The 9,414-nt window shown below is 43.2% G+C and overlaps 1 long non-coding RNA gene across 1 annotated transcript; it reads right to left on the bottom strand.

Moving 5' to 3' along the window:
• Positions 1 to 628: 628 nt before the first annotated feature.
• Positions 629 to 7,781, bottom strand: LOC135528089 (uncharacterized). The gene is made up of 3 exons (XR_010453504.1): positions 7,603 to 7,781; positions 5,847 to 6,053; positions 629 to 812 (listed from the first exon to the last, which is right to left on the bottom strand). It is a non-coding gene; the product is annotated as an uncharacterized LOC135528089 (long non-coding RNA).
• Positions 7,782 to 9,414: the final 1,633 nt, after the last annotated feature.

Raw genomic sequence — 9,414 nt, 5'->3', positions numbered from 1 at the left:
TGTCTGGTGTGTGATCTACCATTACTGTCTGGTGTGTGATCTACCATTACTGTCTGGTGTGTGATCTACTGTTACTGTCTGGTGTGTGATCTACTGTTACTGTCTGGTGTGTGATCTACCATTACTGTCTGGTGTGTGATCTACCATTACTGTCTGGTGTGTGATCTACTGTTACTGTCTGGTGTGTGATCTACCATTACTGTCTGGTGTGTGATCTACTGTTACTGTCTGGGTTGTGATCTACCATTACTGTCTGGTTTGTGATCTACTGTTACTGTCTGGTGTGTGATCAACTGTTACTGTCTGGTGTGTGATCCACCGTTACTGTCTGGTGTGTGACCTACTGTTACTGTCTGGTGTGTGATCTACCATTACTGTCTGGTGTGTGACCTACTGTTACTGTCTGGTGTGTGATCTACTGTTACTGTCTGGTGTGTGATCTACTGTTACTGTCTGGTGTGTGATCTACCATTACTGTCTGGTGTGTGATCAACTGTTACTGTCTGGTGTGTGATCTACCGTTACTGTCTGGTGTGTGATCTACTGTTACTGTCTGGTGTGTGATCTACTGTTACTGTCTGGTGTGTGTCCTACCGTTACGAACTTAAAGGCCAGATTCATTGCCTTGTTGCAGCCCAGTGACTTGGCTACGTCTAAGAGCACGAAGGACAGCTCCGTGGCAGACTTGGTGGCCAGGTTGACGTCCGATAGAAATACGTCTGCAGCAGGAGGCTTGAGCTCCTGGATTCGTTTGATGGTCCGTGCATCCACCTTCTGCTCCCTCCACCAGCGCCACACACCCTTATTCAGAGCTGCAAATACACACTGTAGCATTAGCCATTCACCTTCTATCATCACAGAATGTTCACTGGAGAACTGGAGAACAATCCACATATCACACATCCTGAGGCCGCATTTATTGTAGCTGGGGATTTTTTACAAAGCAAATTCTGGGGAAATGGCTCCCGAAATTCTATCAACATATTGATCGTTGTACTCTCGCTGCTAAAACCCTCAACCATTGCTATACTACCTTCCAGAATGCATATAAGGCCCTCCCCCGCCCTCCATTCGGCAAATCAGACCACGATTCCATCTTGCTCCTCCCCTCCTATGGGCAGGAACTCGAATAAGAAGCACCTGTGGTGAGGACGATTCAACGCTGGTCTGACCAATCGGAATGCACGCTTCAAGATTGTCTTTGATTACGCAGACTGGGATATGTTCAGAGTAGCTTCAGAAAATAATATCGACACATATACTGATACGGTGAATGAGTTTATCAGGAAGTGTATAGGAGATGTTGTACCCACTGTGACTATTAACACCTTCCCCTACCAGAAACCGTGGGGAGATGGGAGCATTGTTGCAAAACTGAAAGCGCGAACCACCTCATTTAACCCGGGCAAGAAGACTGGGAATATGGAATAATACAAACAGTGTAGTTATTCCCGCCGCAAAGCAATCAAGCAGACTAAATGTTGGTATAGGGACAAAGCGGAGTCCCAGTTCAACGGTTCAGACATGAGACGTATGTGGCAGGGTCTACAGACAATCACGGATTATAAAAAGGAAAACCAGCCATGTCGCAGACACAGACGTCTTGCTTCCGGACAGGCTGAACACCTTCTTTGCTCGCTATGAGGATAATACAGTACCAGAGACGCAGCCCATTATCAAGGACTGTGGACTCTCCATCTCCGTGGCCGACGTGAGTAAGACATTTAAGCCTGTTAACCCTCGCAAGGCTGCCGGCCCAGATGGTATCCCAAGCCACGTCCTCAGAGCAAATCTCTCCCTATCCCAGTCTGTTGTCCCCACATGATTCAAGATGACCACCATTGTTCCTGTTCCTAAGAAAGCAAAGATAATTGAACTTAAATGACTATCGCCCCGTAGCACTCACTTCTGTCATCATGAAGTGCTTTGAGAGACTAGTCAAGGATAATTTCACCTTCACCTTACCTGCCACCCTAGACCCACTTCAATTTCTTACCGCCCCAATAGATCCACAGACGATGCAATCGCCACCACACTGCACACTGCCCTGTCTCATCTGGACAAGAGGCATACATATGTAAGAATGCTGTTCATTGACTACAGCTCAGCATTCAACACCATAGTTCCCTCCAAGCTCATCATCAAGCTCGAGGCCCTGGGTCTGAGCCCCTTGTGCTACTGGGTCCTGGACTTGTGCTACTGGGTCCTGGACTTCCTGATGGGTCGCCCCCATGTGGTGAAGGTAGGAAACAACACCTCATCTTTGCTGATCCTCAACACTGGGGCCCCACAAGGGTGCGTGTTCAGCCCCCTCCTGTACTCCCTGTTCACCCATGACTGGGTGGCCAAGCACGCCTCCCACTCAATCATCAAGTTTGCAGACAACACAACAGTAGTAGGCTTGATTACTAACAACAACGACATAGCCTACAGGGAGGAGGTGAGGGCTCTGGGAGTGTGGTGCCAGGAAAATAACCTCTCAGTCAACATCAACAAAACTAAGGAGATGATCGGGGACTTCAGGAAACAGCAAAGGAAGCACCCCCCTATCCACATCGATATGAATGCAGTAGAGAAGGTGGAAAGCTTCAAGTTCCTCAGCGTACACATCACTGACAAACTGAAATGGTCCACCCACACAGATTACGTGGCGAAGAAGGCACAACAGCGCCTCTTCAACCTCAGGAGGTTTGGCTTAACACCTAAAGGAATTGTGGCTTAACACCTACAGGAAATTTGGCTTAACACCTAAAACCCTCACAAACTTTTACCGATGCACAATTGAGAGAATCCTGTCAAGCTGTATCACCACCTGGTACGGCAACTGCTCCGCCCACAACCGCAAAGCTCTCCAGAGGGTGGTGTGGTCTGCCCAAAGCATTACTGGGAACAAACTTCCCGCTCTCCTGGACACCTACAGCACCAGATGCCATAGGAAGGCCAAAAAGATCATCAAGGACATCAACCACCCAAGCCACTGCTTGTTCACCCCGCTATCATCCAGAAGGTGAGGTCAGTAAAGGTACATCAAAGCTGGGATCGGGAGACTGAAAAACAGCTTCTATCTCAAGGCCATCAGACTGTTAAACAGCCATCTCCAGCACATCAGAGACTGCTGACTTTAGACATAGATTAGGAATCACTGGCCAGTTTAAGGAAATGAAACACTAGCCACTTTAATAATGTCCCCGTATCTTACATTACTCATCTCACATGTGTAAACTGTACTCTATACTATTCTACGGTGTCTTATTCACTTTAATGGTTTGTAAATATTGCATCGCCCATCTCATATGTACAGTTGAAGTCTGAAGTTTACATACACTTAGGTTGGAGTCATTAAAACTCGTTTTTCAACCACTCCACAAATTTCTTTTTAACAAACTAGAGTTTTGGCAAGTTGGTTAAGACATCTACTTCGTGCAAGACACAAGTAAAAAAAATGTTTTTCCAATAATTGTTTTTTATAGACAGATTATTTCACTTATCATTCACTGTATCACAATTCCAGTGGGTCAGAAGTTAACGTACACTAAGTTGACTGTGCCTCTAAACAGCTTGGAAAATTCCAGAAAATGATGTCATGGCTTTAGAAGCTTCTGATAATTGACACTTTAGAAGCGTCTGATAGGCTAATTAACATCATTTTAGTCAATTGGAGGTGCACCTGTGGATGTATTTCAAGGCCAACCTTGAAATACATCCACAGGGCGACAGGGTAGCCTAGTGGTTAGAGCGTTGGACTAGTAACCGGAAGGTTGCAAGTTCAAACCTCCGTACAAATCTGTCGTTCTGCCCCTGAACAGGCAGTTAACCCACTGTTCCTAGGCCGTCATTGAAAATAAGAATTTGTTCTTAACTGACTTGCCTACTTCAATAAAGGTTAAAAAAAAGACTCAGTGCCTCTTGACATCATGGGAAAATCAAAAGAAATCAGCCAAGACCTAGAAAAAAAATTGTAGACAAGTCTGGTTCATCCTTGGGAGCAATTTCCAAATGCCTGAAGGTACCACATTCATCTGTACAAACAATAGTACGCAAGTATAAACACCATGGGACCACACAGCCATCATACCGCTCAGGAAGAAGACGCGTTCTGTCTCCTAGAGATGAATGTACTTTGGTGCGAAAAGTGCAAATCAATCCCAGACAACAGGAAAGGACCTTGTGAAGATGATGGAGGAAGCAGGTACAAAGTATCTATATTCACAGTAAAACGAGTCCTATATCAACATAACCTGAAAGGCTGCTCAGCAAGGAAGAAGTCACTGCTCCAAAACCGCCATAAAAATGCCAGATTACGGTTTGCAACTGCACATGGGGACAAAGATCGTACATTTTGGAGAAATGTCCTCTGGTCTGAGGAAACAAAAATAGAACTGTTTGGCCATAATGACCATCGTTATGTTTGGAGGAAAAAGGGGGAGGCTTGCAAGCCGAAGAACACCATCCCAACCGTGAAACACGGGGGTGGCAGCATCATGTTGTGGGGCTGCTTTGAAAATTATGCGGAAATATTGAAGCAACATCTCAAGACATCAGTCAGGAAGTTAAAGCTTGGTCACAAATGGGTATTCCAAATGGACAATGATCCCAAGCATACTTCCAAAGTTGTGGCAAAATGGCTTAAGGACAACAAAGTCAAGGTATTGGAGTGGCCATCACAAAGCCTTGACCTCAATCCCATAGAAAATGTGTGGGCAGAACTGAAAAAGCGTGTGCAAGCAAGGAGGCCTACAAACCTGACTCCGTTATACCAGCTCTGTCAGGAGGAATGGGACAAAATTCACCCAACTTATTGTGGGAAGCTTGTAGAAGGCTACCCGAAACGTTTGACCCAAGTTAAACATTTGAAAGGCAATGCTACCAAATACTAATTGAGTGTATGTAAACTTCTGACCCAATGGTAATGTGATGAAAGAAATTAAAGCTGAAATAAATTATTCTCTCTATTATTATTTTGACATTTCACATTCTTAAAATAAAGTGGTGATTCTAACTGACCTAAAACAGGGAATGTTTTACGAGGATTAAATGTCAGGAATTGTGAAAAAATTAGTTTAAATGTATTTGGCTAAGGTGTATGTAAACTTCCGACTTCAACTGTATAAACTCTATACTATTCCACTGTATCTTAGTCCAATGCCGCTCAAACATATATGTATATATATATTCTTAATCCATTCATTACTTATATTTACGTGTATTGTTGTCACGTTCTGACCATAGTTCTTTTGTGTTTTCCTTGTTTTAGTGTTGGTCAGGACGTGAGCTGGGTGGGCATTCTATGTTGTGTGTCTAGTTTGTCTATTTCTATGTTTGGCCTGATATGGTTCTCAATCAGAGGCAGGTGTTAGTCGTTGTCTCTGATTGGGAACCATATTTAGGTAGCCTGTTTTGTGTTGGGTTTTGTGGGTGATTGTTTCCTGTCTTTGTGTTTATTGCATCACAGGGCTGTTTCGGTTTTGCCACGTTTATTCATGTTAAGTGTCTCTTATTAAAGAACCATGAACTTCAACCACGCTGCGTTTTGGTCCGCCTCTCCTTCCCAGGAAGAAAGCCGTTACAATTGCGGGTACATGTTGTGAAACTATTAGATATCACTTGTTAGATATTACACTGTCGGAGCTAGAAGCACAAGCATGTCGCTACACCCGCAATAACATCTGCTAAACAATGTGAATGTGAACAATTCGATTTCGATTTGATCAGTCATACTACTAAAGTATTCAAGTCATTTACACTCTTAGTTAGTTCTGACTTCTGTGGAGAGCAAGAGACAGCAATAATATATTTGTCAGAAATAGTAAGACGTTATGCGTTTCTCTTCTCCTACTCAATCTTACCAGCTTCCTCCTTCTTGGTCTTTTTATTCACGTCGGTGTCAAAGAGACCTTGGCAGAGGCCACGTAGGCGGTGAATGCAGCCGTCCGTATCATTGATAGACGTCTCCAACTTTCTCTGTATGTCTTCGATCCATTCTGATGTAACCTCCTCCTCGTTCCCCTCTTTCTTTGTAGCTCTCGCGTTCTCAAACGTCTGTAGTGACTCCTCTATAGACCGTAGAACAGAGATGTTATTGGGCTCGTAAGTAAGCATCACACCTGTTGTATTCGGGCGCATGTGACAAATAACATTTTATTTGATTTATTTGATTGATTGCTTATTGATGATGCTAAACAAGGGTATGGGTAGAGACATGGAAAGGTTAGCCATATAGTGACTGTAAGGTGCCCTGTATCTCCAAGGTGATATATGTGACCATATCACAGGTTTAAAACTGTGACGTGGGAAACCAGTATGAAAAAGTTAGCTAACTATTCCAGATGAACACATTGTTATGCTTGGGACAAGGTTACTGCAGTAATTGCAGTGTAGCCTATGCAAAACATGTCCTGCAGGTCAACCTGGACTCAGGTGAAGACATAACATAGTAATAAAAAATCTGGGACACTCAAATTAGTGTGATATTTTACATTGGGTAAGGTATGTATTAATATGTGAATGTCCATCAACCATTTCGTCTGATATATTACGAATTGCAATTCTTACAATATTTTATGAATTTGCAAAACCTTCCTTTTTGTTGTGGCTAAAGTTAGCTGGGTGGCTAACGCTAACATAAGCTAGGTGGCTAAGAGTAATGTCAGCTAGGTGGCTAAGGTTAGCTAGGCTAGGGGTTAGGGTTTAAGGTTAGGGTTGACGTTAGGGTTAGGAGTTATGTTAAAGGGTTAAGGTTAGAATTAGCTAACATGCTAAGTAGGTGCAAAGTAACTAAAAAGTAGTAAGTAGTTGGAAAGTTGCTAATTAGCTAAGATGCTAAAGTTCTCCATGACGAGACAGGAACATGCGAGATTTGGTTTGCTAGACATTCGCATTATATGCCCATCCAACCACCCAGCACAGAGGGGTTGAGTTAAATGCGGAAGACACATTTCAGTTGAATGTATTCAGTCGTACAACTGACTAGGAATCCCCCTTTCCTTTCCTTCTGTGTTTACCTTAATAAGTAGACCTTCTGTCTTATGTAACCATACCAAATGTAATATATCGTACTAATTTCAGTGTACCGTTTACTATGTTACGATTAGTCTATGAGACCAGGCTGTGCAGGTTTTACAACATGAGTGATGTCTTCACCAACCAGTCATTTGAATATGGAAATAGGAAGCCCAAGCACATGCACTCACATAAAAAAACGTATTTGACAATTTGCATAGATAGACAGACATCCCTATACAATGTATTGAATATCCAATAATACAGGATTTGCGTCCCAAATGACACCCTATTCCCTATATAGTGCACTACTTTAGACCAGGGTCCTCTACAACCCTATTCCCAATATAGTGCACTACTTTAGACCAGAGCCCTCTACAACCCTATACAACGCTATTCCCTATATAGTGCACTACTTTAGACCAGAGCCCTCTACAACCCTATACAACGCTATTCCCTACACAGTACACTACTTTAGACCAGAGCCCTATACAACCCTATTCCCTATATAGTGCACTACTTTAGACCAGAGCCCTAAGGGCCCTGGTCAAAAGTAGTGCACTATATTGGGAATAGGGTGCCATTTGTGGTGCAAACACTCACGTGCTTCGGTGAGCCAGTCCAGTAGTAGCGTGAGGTCTGTCTCCCTCGCCACAGCTGAGTTCAGGAAGTCTCTGATCTTGTTGATCTGCTCACGGCGCCACCGCCTCTCGTCCAGGTCGGGCAAGAAGGACAGGAGTTCCTTATCTGTGTCATCTTCGTCATCGCCATCCTCACGCAGGATGCCAGCGCCCAGCAGTGCTCGGTACACGGGCATCTCGACTTTCCGCAAGGGGTTAGGTGGTAGGTCTCCACCGGATCACCCAAATCACCCAGGAAGAGAGGACTATCTCAATGTGTTGCGATTCTGTTGAACTAGAAGTGCAGAGAAGAGTAAAATATGGATATGGTACATGTGTAGGCCTATCCATAAATTCATTGGATACATTCATTTAGACACGAATGGATTAATGGATAGATTTATGTACTGGATCGAAGCAGCCACACTCAAATTGGACAGTTTTATCTCCATCTCTTCATTCAAAGACTTAATCATGGACACTCTGACTGACAGTTGTGGCTGCTTCGCGTTATGTATTGTTGTCTCTACCTTCTTGCCCTTTGTGATGTTGTCTGTGCCCAATAATGTTTGAACCATGTTTTGTGATGCTATCATGTTGTGTTGCCACCATGTTGTTGTCATGTTGTGTTGCTACCATGCTGTGTTGTCATGTGTTGCTGCCTTGCTATGTTGTTGTCTTAGGTCTCTCTTTATGTAGTGCTGTGGTGTCTGTCTTGTTGTGATGGTGTTTTGTCCTATATTTTTATTTTGTTTTTTTATTTTTAATCCCAGCCCCCGTCCCCACAGGAGGCCTTTAGCCTTTTTGTAGGCGTCATTGTAAATAAGAATTTGTTCTTAACTGACTTTCCTAGTTACATAAAACATATATTTTGAGCTCATTAAAATCTATCAAAACAATTGTATTAATCTACTAGGGACAAACTTCTGCAGGGTTTATACAGAAACAAGCAATTAAAAATGTATTTGATGTGTGAATAACTAGGGCGCCCTTTGATAGTGCGTTTGATACGTTTCTTTGCTAGGGTTTTGGCTCTGGCCTCTGAGATGTGGGACTGATCGAACAGAGCAATACTTCGGCCAGAGACGGAAGAGTAAGCGAGACATCTCACTCGCTCCTTTTTTTCTGGTGTATATAGTCAATGAAGTAAGCGGACTAGACCCAGCGGCTAATGCAATGGTGGCTGTGGGAGAGCAACGCTTTACGCAGACCGGAACTGTGACCATTTTTTTTTAACGGTAAACGGCCTGTGTGGGACATCTTTATTTATCAACCATCTTTGGCTCGGCTAAGAGATGCGCGCACTACTTTTAATTTAACCTTTATTTAACTAGGCAAGTTGGTTAAGAACAAATTCTTATTTACAATGACGGCCTTCACCATGTACTTTCGAACTCCAGGGTTTGACGGCCACAAAGGAAATAGCATAGAAAATCAAGCAACGCAAAAGCCGGTCAAAACATTTACATTAAAATGACGAACCTTACCTCTCTCACGACGAATTAATTCATAAGTAGTTTGATGGTCTATGGCATGGCGATATAGATCTAAACTAGTGGCTCTGGTCTAGGTTTCCGAGCGATACGTTTTGATTACGTACATTACGTCATAAATCAGTTATTTTCTCGATTACGTGCGATACAGACGGAGCATGGCAATAAAATATCAAATACATTGAAAAGTAGACTAGAACCTAAAGTCACCGGGACTGTCTTTAATACTGTAATACTAGATAACCCTACAACAATAACAACAACAACAACACATGCTTACAGTAAATCAGGAGTGGTTTATT

The sequence above is a fragment of the Oncorhynchus masou genome, chromosome 5 (assembly GCF_036934945.1).
Source record: "Oncorhynchus masou masou isolate Uvic2021 chromosome 5, UVic_Omas_1.1, whole genome shotgun sequence".
NCBI lineage: Eukaryota > Metazoa > Chordata > Actinopteri > Salmoniformes > Salmonidae > Oncorhynchus > Oncorhynchus masou.
The sequence above is the reverse complement of the archived record's forward strand: the minus strand, read 5'-3'. Positions and strand labels throughout refer to the sequence as shown.